The sequence below is a fragment of the Harpia harpyja genome, chromosome 8 (assembly GCF_026419915.1).
Source record: "Harpia harpyja isolate bHarHar1 chromosome 8, bHarHar1 primary haplotype, whole genome shotgun sequence".
Lineage (NCBI taxonomy): Eukaryota > Metazoa > Chordata > Aves > Accipitriformes > Accipitridae > Harpia > Harpia harpyja.
In genome coordinates this window covers 48,987,794-49,000,568 of record NC_068947.1, presented here as the reverse complement: position 1 = coordinate 49,000,568, position 12,775 = coordinate 48,987,794, and the positions used below count along the sequence as shown (strand labels likewise).

General features: G+C 42.6%; 1 protein-coding gene across 6 annotated transcripts in view; it reads left to right on the top strand.

Moving 5' to 3' along the window:
* The window catches only part of B4GALT4 (beta-1,4-galactosyltransferase 4), a 34,318-nt gene that overhangs the window by 791 nt on the left and 20,752 nt on the right, over window positions 1-12,775 (top strand). The window contains exon 1 of one of the 6 annotated variants that reach the window (XM_052793970.1): window positions 7,334-7,396. The exons of 4 other annotated variants lie outside the window; for them this stretch is intronic. The gene's annotated coding sequence lies outside the window, so the exon portion shown is untranslated. Of the gene's footprint in view, window positions 1-7,333; window positions 7,397-7,436; window positions 7,517-12,775 lie in introns of those variants that run through there. One more of the 6 variants, XM_052793971.1, reaches the window with a different exon arrangement.

The following is a 12,775-nucleotide window of genomic DNA, read 5'->3' as shown; positions in this document are numbered from 1 at the left end:
AGAATAGTGATCAGAGGGCTTGAGAGGGGACTTGCACAGGTTCATGAGGGCCCTCATTTGATGACAATGCTGCAGGTGATGATGGAAATGTGTTTGCAGGTCTTGAGGGGAAGCAGAAATGGGGCTACTAGTGAGAGTGTTTGAGAAGGTTTGGTTTCTGAGTCATAATACAAATGCTTTTAAAGTATAGCTCTGATATGACTTAAGACTTTCACAGCACTATGGTAGCAATAATCAAAAAGGGGAATACCTTACTAATACCTGCTTGTCTCAAAGAGTTAACAGTGGAGATCTCTTGTGGATTTAACATTCTTTCCACCCTTTCACTTAGCTACTAAGGAAGTTGCCAAAGGACATTGGAGTTGGTTTAGAAGAGCTCGGTTTTCAACAGAGGGTTTTAGAGAAAAGGAAGGTCAAAGTTTGATGTCTTTGAGATGGCTAACATTAAAAAAAAAAAACCCAAACAAAAAACCAAACAAAGAAATAAACTTTAGGATCTGCTCACATTCTTTAAATATTTACACTTTTTATCAGTAAGGTTGGTAGTTATCTGAGATGTTCTTTCTCTAAAGATTTTTTTTTTTCTTTGCAACTCAGTGAGGACTCTGTAAGTCTTCTGTTGTTAATTACAAATACTCTGATTAAATGTAGAATACTGAAAAGCACGGCTTTGGGGTTTCGTATTAGTCTCTGTCACTATTCAACTTCGATAATGTTTCATGAACCTTTCTTTAACACTGAATTATATCACCTTTCATCCAAGATACTGTAAATGAGTTTTCTTGATAAATGCTTTAAGTGTTATCGATCTTGTTCTTGATTTGTGTACTTATTTCCTTGTTGTTTTTGTAACAGCTGTATTTCATTTTCACAAATACTTTTCAGTTAGAAGTAAGAAATTGGTTACTTCGGCTTAGGAAGGCTTGCGTTTTTCTTTTTTGCTCTGGTTTGAGTTGCCATGTTCTTCTATTTTTTTCCTACATATCATTTAAAAGAGAAGTTGAGGGGTGCTTCATTTCTATTTTTTATTATATGATCCTAAATCTAAGTTGCATGAATGAGTTTGGTGAACTTGTGTTTTGCTAGTTTGAAGGTGGTATGCCTGGGGATTCTGAAGCCTGGTCGAATGACTGCCTGCTTTGATGAAAGAGTTCTGTTAAAAACCTACTTGTTTAGGCAAATACTTAGTCCAAAAGACACCCAGCAGGTGTGCAACTGGGCTAGCTGTTTTTTTGCTTCAGAGGCTGTGTTTTTTGCACTGTGTATAAATGGGACCTTGAAAATACTGTAAAACAATGGGAGAGAGCTTCCATCGCTTTTTTCTTTATCGTTTTTGACATATCTAGGGGTTTTTATAAGTGTTGTGTCTCTGTGCTTTTCTTTCTTCTGTTGGAAGTGCTTTGGCATACCTACAAGTAACATGTCTTATGGCTATGATTATGTCATCTTGGTGTCCTTAAATATTTTTTTTTTTTAGCATATATGCAGTGCTGCTGCTGGGAGCAACAACTGGGTAATATTTATTTGTCAGGCAGTGAATTGTGGGATAAAGTTATCATGCATTATAATTCAGATAATCCTTTTAAACTGATACCATGATGATTCTAAATGTACGCAATTATAAATAATAGCGAATTTTTTGGATCCGATGTTGCTGGGGCATCTGCAGCACTAATCTTGTGTCCCCCTCAGTCTTCAGTCCTGTAGCTGACTTCTGAACTCTTCCAGCTAGTTCAGTGAGATGGGGAGGGGTAACACCTGCAAGTAATGAGAAGTGAAGGGTTGGAAAGGAGCCACTTTTCCCTACTCTGCTTCTGAGTGAAGTATCAATCCCCCTTGACCTTCTCTTGTTCCTGGAAAGAGCTAAAGCCTGGCTGCTGCTTGAGTGAAGAGGAGGAGGGTTGTAGAGGAACAGGAGCTCTTTAACGCTGAGGGAGTAGGAGAGGAGGAGTCCATATCACATCTCACCTTTAGTTCTCTGGACTCCCCAGCAAGATCCAGTGAGATGGGGAAAAGAGATTAGTAACTGAGTGTGGGGAAGAGTGATATGCTATCTCCCACTGCCTGGAATTTTACTGCGCTGCTTGTCCAAAAGGTTTAATAGTATCCTGATTCTCAGAGGATATGTTTTTAGAATTACTTCCACAAGCATTTGATTGAAATTGCTTGTTGCTAGGTTGAACTAGAATTGTTGGAACAGTTTTGAATTCTGTCAAACGCTGTTCTAGGCCGTAACACTTCCAAAGGATGTGAGTTAGAGCTCTTAAATTGTGTGTTTGAAACTTTCCTCCTGCATAAAAATCCATCTGCAGATTGGTTGAAAATCTGCATAGATGTAAACTGTGCTCTAACATTGAAAAGGTCCCGTACATTTAATAGCTTAACAAAATCATGCCGCCTACACAGTGTCTTGATAGCTGTCTTTGCAGTAGGCACTGACAATTTGTAATCCTTACTGAGATAAGACTGTAAAAATAAAATGAAAAAAAAAAAAAAAGTAAAATCTCTTCATGCCTAAGGAAGCTTCAGCTGGAATGTCTTTGGTGCAGTTCTCATGCTGAAGTACCTCCATGAGAAACAAATAATAGGATTCTGTTCTTAGTTATGCATTCATAATACATTTACAACTTTATTAGTTTTCATTTATTTACAATTTTGTTTGTAGACACTTGTAAACTGAAAAATATAAATGTGTTAAGTAGCCACAGGTCTATACACTTACTTCAACTTCTGTCCTGTATTGCTTTAGCTATTGGTGGTTGACACTTTGGTTAAAAAAAATTCATTGTGAAGTACTTAAAGCTAAAGTAAGAATGTGCGCTGTTTTAATATAGTATTTCTCTCAGATGTTATTTTTTTGTGCAGCAGAGAGGTGAGTGAGGAATTTGGCCAGAAATGTGTTGAATTTTTTTTTTTTCCTGTTTGGTTGGGGTTTTTTTGTAAAGTGGCAAGTTCTCTGACATCTGGCATCCACTCCAGCAAGGCAGCAGCTGCCAGAAAAAGATAGGGTATTGCTGAGTTGAATCATGACCTTAGCTTTCCATTATACATGAGATTCCTGTGTTCACAGAAATCTGTTTTACCATGTGCTTTTTCAGGATATTCCACTGACCTGGGGGGAAGATGTTTTTAAAATGTGCTGTATTTTTTTTAAAAGACAACTTACGTGGTAAGCGGTTAGGTAGTTACAGGCTGTGCCAGTACTGTTTGCTGTATGCCTTGCTCCATCTCTTTGACTGCACTCAGTCTGACAGTGCTGTGTCTTTTACAGTGAGGTCAGTGGCTCAGCTGTAGCTGTGTAACAAGAGAGGCCATTCATAAATGTGTGTCTTGGCCTGGAGATGTTAGATTGCATTTCCTAGCATAAAATAAGAGTTCATTACATCTTAGCAAACTGAAAACTGTACTGGAGTATTGGAGTAGCACCTGCTCGATTGGCCTGTGCTTGATAATGATGTTGAGTCATTTGCAGCAAAGGCTCTGTACTTGCTTAGTAAAGAAAGCACATGCTTTTCCTTTGGTAATCTCAGAAATCTTAATGTGATGTTTTAGGCACTGGGTGTTTGCCAAGAGTTGGGCCTCTGTTTTAGAAGTGAAATGTGACTATATAAAAATGTCTGCTCCTTGCTCACCTGATTGTCTGGATATGTTAAAAGCATATCCACTATCTAATATTTGAGATAGATGTAAAGCACTGCAACAAGAGTAATGCTAAAGCCATGATTCCTCGAGGGCCCTATATTAAGTGAACTGAAATTTCTTCTGGATTGGTAAAATTGTTGCCTCAAGTTTGTCTGCCTGAAGATAGATTAGCATAGCTATGGCAGGATACTTATGCCATGTAGAATGACTGTCTAGATTAACAGTCAAAAAGTGTCAGTCGGTTAATCTGAGGCAGTAGAAGTAAGTAGTTACTATTCTGGACATCAGTAGAGGACAACGAAGCCCAGAGGTATAGATCACAGGTGTGTGCGTGCTGTGGCTGGAGTTACAGGGTGGAGAGGACTCTGTCACCTGGGTGTACTAGTCAGAAAATGATGTATATTCTGAGTAAATAGGTAGGAGTTATTAAGAAGCCCTACATATCAAGCAATGCACTGGATCTTTTAAACCACTTTTAAGTTGGTATTTCACTTCAGCTAATGAAATACTGTATTGGGTGTAGGTGGCAAGGTGTTGGCAGTGGTGTTGGTGCAGGGCTGGTCTCTGTGAGAAGAGGCCGGGTCTGCACCCTTGCTGAACACAGCCAGTTCCAGCTAGCCCCAAAATGGAGCCACCGCTGGCCAAGGCTGAGCCCACCAGCCAAGCTGGTGGTGCCTTGGGGGAAATGTATTTAAGAAAGGGCAAAATGCTGCCCAGCAGCTCTGAGAGGGGTGAAGAGAGAGGAAAAAAAAAACCAAAAAAAAAAAGTGAGAAACAGCTCTGTGAACACCAAGGAGGAGGGGAGGAGGCACTCCTCGTGCAGGGCAGATGTCCACCCTGTAGCCTGTGGCGAGGACCATGCTGGAGCAGATGCCTACTTTGCAGCCCATGGAGAACCCCATGCCACAGCAGGTGGACATGCCCTGGAGGAAGCTGCAGCCCACGGACAGCCTGTGCCAGAGCAGGCTCCTGGCGGGGACTGCAGCCTGTGGAGAGGAGCCCACGCAGGAGCAGATTTTCTGGCAGGATCTATGTGGAAGGGAGCCATGCTGGAGCAGTTTGTGAAGGACTGTACCCCGTGGGAGGGACCCATGCTGAAGCAGGGGAAAAATGTGAGGAGGAAGGAGTGGCAAAGAGGAGCTGTTATGGACTGACCCCCCATTCCCCATCCCCCTGCACTGTTGTGGGGTGGAGAGTAGAGGAGGTGGGAATGAGGGAGTGAAGTTGAGTCTGGGAAGAGCGTGGAGGGGAAGTGTTGTAGTTTTTGTGTCTTGCTATCCTACTCTACTTTTAATTGGCAATAAATTCATTTTCCCCAAGTCAAGTCTGTGTTGCCTGTGACACTAATTGGTAAGTGATCTCCCTGTCTTTATCTCAACCCATGAGCTTTTTCATCCTTTTGTCTCCCCCTGCCCTATTGGGGAGGGGGGAAGTGAGAGAGTGGCTGGGTGGGTGTCTGGCAGCTGGAAAATCAGTGAGACACATTCAAAGGATAATAGGCTTCACACATACCAGTGCACAGGGACTGCTGCTTTTGTCCAGTGTGTTCCTTGTGGAGCAAGTTGTTCAGCTCTTTGATCATAAACCAGAGCAGGTTGGAACACAGGAATAGCGCTCCTCGTTTGGGGTAATGTTGGGTGGAAGAACAATGGCGTCCCTGTTAGGGATAGGTGAGATACTGAGACGCTCCTATTTTCTTCTCTGTCCTTCATGTTTGAGTTAAAGCTGTATGGAGAGTCCTCTTTCAGTGCTTTTCTGCCATGATGTTCCTTTTGTAGGAAATGGATTTATTGTATTTGCCTGCCAAGCCTTTCCTCATTTACATCCGTTGCAATCACTTCTTCTGTGATGCCCACACGCATGGAGACAATAAGTTATGTAAGCTAAATATCTAGGTTATTTCCTGGTGTGTTATGTATTCTTTATCTTTTTTTAGTTTGTAATTCAGGGAGTTGGAGCTGCCAGTACTTTTGTTCTTTTACATTGAGTATCAAGCAGTTATCAAGTAATAAATAGCAAGACAAAGTGTGGAGCCAGCACATCTGTTTGTATTCTCGACACAACTGGAATGTTTTAGCTGGCAGTGGCTGTTATTCTGATCAGGCCCCACAAATGCACCTTGGTCTGTTTCTTTTTAACTCGTACCTTTCCTCTTTAAAATTGTCTGGTTTGAGGCAGTTTATAGAATGCTACCCGTTAGTGCCTGGAAATGTATATTGTTATCTTCCTAAAATAACCCTTCCTGTTCAACTGAAAGCTGAGCTACTGTTTTTCTGCTGGTAGTCATAGAATCACAGAACCAGGTCTTCTGACATTCTTCAGTGGGAGGGGTAGGCAGAGGATCACAGAAGGCTGCTAGAAATACTGCTTGCCTCCTGATTTGGCTAACCCCATGTTTGCGTGGGAGTCGATGCCAGTGCAGAGAAAGTATAGTTTGGGGACTGGAGCGGAGAGGAAGGTGAGACAGTGATGGTCGAGATCCAGACTGGTCTGACTTTGTGGGTGACCGGTTAAAACACACGGTAGTCCTGAAGGTTTTTTCTATGCTACTAGGTGTCTGAAACAGGGAAGTTTTTCCCCAAAACTCTTGTGCAGTCCTAATAATAAGTAAGATCTTTGTGGCATAGAGGAGGCTTACTGGGGAAGCTTTGAAACACCTACCTGCTTGGAATGTACGTATTGCACAAAGAGTTCAAACAGGTTTGAGTTACAGGAGATTAACACTTGTCACGAGGCTGTACCTATCCTTTCTCTCCCCACCTCTAAGACAATCCATCTTAGCCATGTAGCCTGTGTGTACTCAGGCCTCGTCCTTTTTATGGTGTTTTGTCATTATCAGTAATGTTGACTGGAAGCATGAGAAAATCCCACCCTTACCTGGCATAGGTGTGCTCATAAATTACTCTAATGTAGATGCAACTCTACTGAAGGAAGTGTGTTTGTTAGCTTAATATATAGCAGCTAGGGAGGAGGCTTAGGTAGGCTGGCAGCAAAACTTTTCCAGGCAGCTGTGTACCGGACCAGAGCTCAGTAAGGACAGCTAACATTGCGGAGCTGCTGCCCTGGTAGCCTGGGAGAGCCCCAGATAGGCAAGATGGCAAAGAGACACCCTCCATTGGTTCCATCCTGCTGATTCTGTGAGGTTGCTAGAGGAGTGTTATGAGGCAGAGTGGTGGAAAAAGCACCAGTGAGGGACAGCCTTGTAATAGGTAAGTTACCTTTTGTGAAAAGACTGGTCGGTGAGCCAGGCTGGTTGAAACACCCGTGCAAAAGTACACGTCGCTGTCATTGGCAGGTATGTCTGGGTGACAACAGAGAGGAGTACAGTGGGAGTGCTTGGGCTTCTCCACAGGTATGGACAAGAGGGTGGGCAGCTTGATCTACGTAAGAAGAATGGCATCTCTATTGTTAAAAATCTCCAAATGGAGCAGATACCAAAAGGGCTGCACTAGAAATTGTGGTTTGCTTTTAGGAGCAAAGTCTTGAGCGGATGGTTCGTTACAGTAATTATTTGTATGCAGTATTGCTTCTGGCACAGTGCACTGTCAAGATATGCCTGGTTCTGCTGTGCTAGGAGGAAAGGAGAGAGGCTGTCAGCCATCCCGGGCTGGGACATGAGCCGAGGGAGTGGCGTGTGGGATGGCACTGGGGAGCCTCTTAGGGCTGGGGAAAAGCGGGATGTGTTGGCTCTTTTCTTTTTTTTTCCCGTCATCCTGCGAGTTTTGAGCTGACTCTTTCCTGCAGCATGTGAGAGGTAACAGAGGTCTCTTTATGGTGTGGGGTTTCCTGGATGAAAAGTGCCTGCTGCTTGCGTAGCACTCTCCATGCTTTTTGGAGTGACTGCTCTACAGGAAGGAGGGATGTGGCAGCAGCAGTGAGTGGTTTAATGCGCTTGCTTCATTTGGCTTGAAATCCTGAGAAGTGGAAAGGGTGTTTGAGGGTTGGGTTTCTTTTGTTTGTTGTTTTGTTTGGTTTTTTTTTTAAATAGCCCATGACTTCACCATTTCGCAGTGCAGTTGGTGGGTTTTTTAATAGGAAGAGGTAATAGGATTATAAGTGTTGTATAAAAGAGGTGTTAAAAACTATTAGCTTAATGCCCTACTGAAAAACTAATCTGCTGAAAAGAAGGAAATGCCTGTGAAAGGAGCAGCTTTAGACTCTTGTAAAACTTGAGGACTTGAAGGTCTTGCGTAGAAAAGCTGATGCTGTACAGTGGTCTTTCTACCTTGTCAGTTGTAAAGAATCTAATTCTTTCTTGGAAGGCTTAATGAAGATTGCTATACTTCTTCAGATATTCCCAGAGCTAACCTATTGCTGCTTTTGGTTTTGGCCTAGATAAAATACTAAATAGTAGTCTGCATAGTACAGAGCTCATAAATGCAGTCCCCAGGAACTCTTTTCATGCTTCATTTCCTGCTTGAACTTATAAGGGTTTTTAAAGTTGTTGAAAGTTGTTTTCACTGCTGAACCTGTTCTGCTGTCTGTGGAATTTGTGCGTGAGCTTGAGGAGGTTGCAGAGGCTTCTGGAAAATCCTGCATGATAAGAAACTTGTCCTTACTGGGCACTGTGAAACAGGTAGAGTCAGAAAGTTAGTTTGTGTAAATCAAAAATTAATTTTCCATGCATCAAATTAAAGTATCTCTCTGGAGCTGTCCTGCAGATGTTCCGTATAGGGTGAATTGTTTTAAATACAAACACATGAAAAATAAAATTTAGGCAGCGTGTTCTCACTGGTTAGTTATACTGTTAAATGTTAACTTGTTTTGATAAGTAATCATGTGAATCTAGGCTTTAGCATAGTCATCATAATGACAATTTTTATCTAAAAACATACCAGGGAAAAATAAGTGTTTGGAAAATAATGAGTGTTTATCAACTCCAATTACATATTAAATTCTGTTTATAAGATTACTTTCCTTCACTAATATCTAGATAAGGGCTACCAGTAATCAGTCTTCCTGCTGATATTGTCTTTGTCTACCTGGAAGTTTTGCTTAGATGAAAAAGAATGGCCTTTAGTCTAGAATTTCTGGGTATCTCTGAGCTTGGTAATGCTAGTGGCTTCAATCAGGCTGCTAGGCAAATGGGTAGATTGACCTTGCAGCCCTTACATGGGGAACCAGCTTGCACCTCCGTTGCTCCCTTGCTCTGTGCTTGCACAGCTTGTCAGACTCCAACACACGTGTATTTCTGTTGGGGACAACCTTGAATGAAAATGGATGGGGTTCTGATCTTCCTAGTTTGCTTTGGAAGAAGTCTTGTCCGTGCTAGAACCTCGCTTACTATTTTGGCCTTCCTGGATGGAGAGGGGCAAGTTAGGGCTTTGTGTTCGTGCCAGCAGGCTCAAGAATCAGAACTGAACACCCCTGTTCATGGAGGAGTCATACAGCACTGCGTTTCTCATTGGTTCCTACAGGTAGCCTGTTCTGAACAGTGCTAGGAACCTTGGAGCAAGCAAAGAGGATTTGGCATGTGTTTCAAAAAACTTAGCAGGCTACAGAACTTGAGCTGGCAGACAAGCTGCAAAGCGCAGGGGCAGTTATTGGTACAGATATGATGTTGGGGAGCGGAGATCATGCAGTATTTATGTGCCTCAATATGATCATGGATATGTTTAGAAGTGTGTTTGAAGTGTCTTGTCTAGATATGAGTTTGTCTACATATAGATGGAGACCTTTCTCATTTTTCATTGGTTTTGGAATTCTGGCTGATGTCATATTTGGATAACTGGTTTTTTTTCTGTTTAATTTTTTTTCATGGATTTTGAAATGGGTATCGTGGTGTTTTTAACCTTGTGGCCTGAAGTGCTGTGCCCTTCTAGTCAGCTATAACTTTCTAAACTAGGTTTAGTTATGCTTCACTGAGAATTTACTTCACAAGAAGAGCTGCACTTTACATTCCAATGAAAGTTTCTTGCTACCTTTGATGAAGGTCAGATCTAGCTAGAGTCAGGTTTGAGAGCTATGAGAAGAGTTTAGTTGCACCACAGACATTTTACCACCCATATTTGAGGGTTAGTCACCCTGAATTACAAAGTCCAGAAGAAGGAAGAACCACATTTCCAGTGTCTTGCAGATTATTGTTTATAACAAGATTTGTTTAGTACTGAATTTTTGGTTGAATTATTGTTTGCATGTTTTAATGTCTGACTGGGTGGTCTTTTTTCACCCACCAACCAATATATCAGCCATGATTTAGGGATATCAAAGATGACAAGAAGGGCTTCTGTAAGTACATAGGTAACAAAAGGAAGACGAGGGAAAATGTGGGCCCATTGCTCAGTGAGATGGTGGACTTTTTTATGCAGGATGTGGGAAAGGCTGAGCTATTGAATGCCTTCTTTGCCTCAGTCTTTACTCGCAGGACTGGGATTCAGGAATCCCAGGTCCCAGAGACCAGGGCAAAGGGCTGGAGTAAGGAAGCTGTACCCTTGATGCAAGAGGATTACTTAAGAGGTCAGGGAATGCTTAAGCAAATTGGACATACATAGGTCCGTGGGCCATGATGGGATGCACCCGTGAGTGCTGAGGGAGCTGGCTGATGTTATTGCGACTCCACTCTTGATAATCTTGGTCGATCATGGTGACTGGGAGAAGTGCCTGAAGACTGGAGGAAAGCAAATGTCATACTGCCTTTAGGAAGGGCAGGAAGTACAACCTTGGGAACTATAGGCCGGTCAGCCTCACCTTGATACCTTGGAAGGTGGTGGAACAGCTAATCCTGGAAGCCATTTCCAGGCACATAAAGGACAACAAAACCATCAGGAGTAGTCAGCGTGGATTTGCCAAGGGGAGGTCATGCTGACCAACTTGATAAACTCCTACAATGAAATGACTGGCATGGTAGATGAGGGGAGAGCAGTGCATATTGTCTACCTGGACTTCAGGAAAGCCATTGGCATTCTCTCCTGTAAGATCCTCATAGACAAGCTGTTGATGTATGGGCTGGATAAGCAGACAGTGAGGTGGATTGAAAACTGGCTGAACAGCCAGGACCGGAAAGGTGGTTATCAGCAGCATGAATTCTAGTTGGAGGCTGGTAACTAGTGCTGTACCCCAGGGGTCAATACTGGGTCCGGTCCTGTTTAACATCATCATTAATGATCTGGATGATGGGGCAGAGTGTGCCCTCAGTACATTTGCAGACTGGACCATGTTGTGAAGAGTGGCAGATAGGCCAGAGAGTCGGAGGAACAATCCTACTTACCGTTACATGCTGGGGACCACCCAGCTGGAGAGCAGCTTGGCAGAAAAGGACCTAAGGGTGGTGGCATCAAGCTGAACATGAGCCAGCAGTGTGCCCTTGCAGCAAAGGTGGCACATGGTATCCTGGGCTACATAGGCAAAGTATTGCCAGCAGGTTGAGGGAGGTGATCCTTCCCTTCTCCTCAGCACTGGTGAGGCCACACCTGGAGTCCTATGTCCATTTCTGGGCTCCCCAGTACAAGAGAGGTGGACATACTGAAGAGAGCCCATGAAAGGCTGTGAAGATGATGAAGGGACAGAAGCATCTCTCCTGTGAGGAAGGGCTGAGAGAGCTGGGACTGTTCAGCCTGGAGCAGAGAAGGCTCAGGGAAAAACTTCTCAATGTGTATAAATACCTGAAGGGAGGGTGTAAAGAGGATGGAGCCAGGCTCTTCTTAGTGGTGCCCAGTGCCAGGACCAGAAGCAATGGGCACAACTGAAACACAGGAGGTTCTATCTGAACATCAGGAAACACTTTTCTTACTGTGAGGATCACTGAGCCCTGGCACAGGTTGCCCAGGGAGGCTGTGGAGTCTCCATCTTTGGAGATATCCAAAAGCCATCTGGACACGGTCATGGGCAACTGGCTGTAGGTGGCCCTGCTTGAGCAGGGGGATTGGACTAGATGAGCTCTAGAGGTCCCTTCTAACCTCAACCATTCTGTGGTTGTGATTTGCCTGTCCTCAACCTGTGCTTAATTGGTAAGGGTTTAATTTTATCTAATTGGAAGTTACAAAGTGCAAAGCATCTGCTCTGTTATTTCCTTTGAATTGCAGAATGGCTGTTTGGTTTTATTAAGGTTGGAGTAGGTTCTGCATGGCTATTCTAGTCGGTATTTTATTAAGACTATTCCATTAATAATGATTTTATGGATGTATTACAATGCTGGCTTTTATACTACTTCTCCAAGTGTAGACTCTCCAGAGGGGCAATGATCAAGCTTTCCTTATGTTTCTCTGACAGACAAGTTTTATTGAGGCTTAACCTCTTGCTCGTCCTTTTATTTCCAGTTACTGTCCTCTTAAATTCACGAGTTCTCCATCTTTGCCAGGAGTCGTAGAAGTGCCAGCTCTTCACTGTGTTTCTCAGTCGCCCTCATTCATGAGGGTACAGATCTTCATCGTTTGTTAGTAGATACAGACGTGCCTTTCTGCGCACATGCCATTCTTGTGTCTCAGGGAAAAAAAAGAATACCTTTTAACCTATGAAGTAATAATGTAAGGTAAATTGATGGGCAAATTGATTCATGTATGTTTTTCCATTTAAGATACCCAAGATATCTTGATGCTTTCCAAATTTTGAAATACATACTATATTCTGCATAGAAAACATCAAAATACCAAACTGCAAGTTTATGAAACATGAATTATGCCCTTCTGGGTGTGTGTTGTGATGAGTTGAAAGTGACTAATTGTTGTGATTGTGCATGTGTATTTATGCTGCTCTGTTGAAGTGCTCAAGTGTATTTTAAGCAAGAGCAATATTCTGTCACTGCCATAGAACTCAGTGGAGATGTGGTTTTAGTTATCATGGGAAATAATTCATGCTGACAGCAGTACGGTCTGAATATTTGTCAGAGGCCAGTACTGTGAACTTTTAGTAACATCTGCTTATAAAGGAATCTCGCAAAGCTGACAAAGGAAACTGGTATGTGTGAGATATCACCGAACTGAATAGTAGGGGAGGGGGGTAGAAACAAGGTTAGTGCAGTAAGTTCAGAGTTTATGTTCATAGTTTAATATCCTTGTACATTAGCAATTTTACACCTGTGTGTTCTTCCTGATATTTAAAAAAAAAAATTATTTTGGAAGCTTGTTCTTCTGACTAATATGCTGATTGCTTCCTGATATTTCATTATGTCTTTTTCCATGGATAGTTAATTTTTATT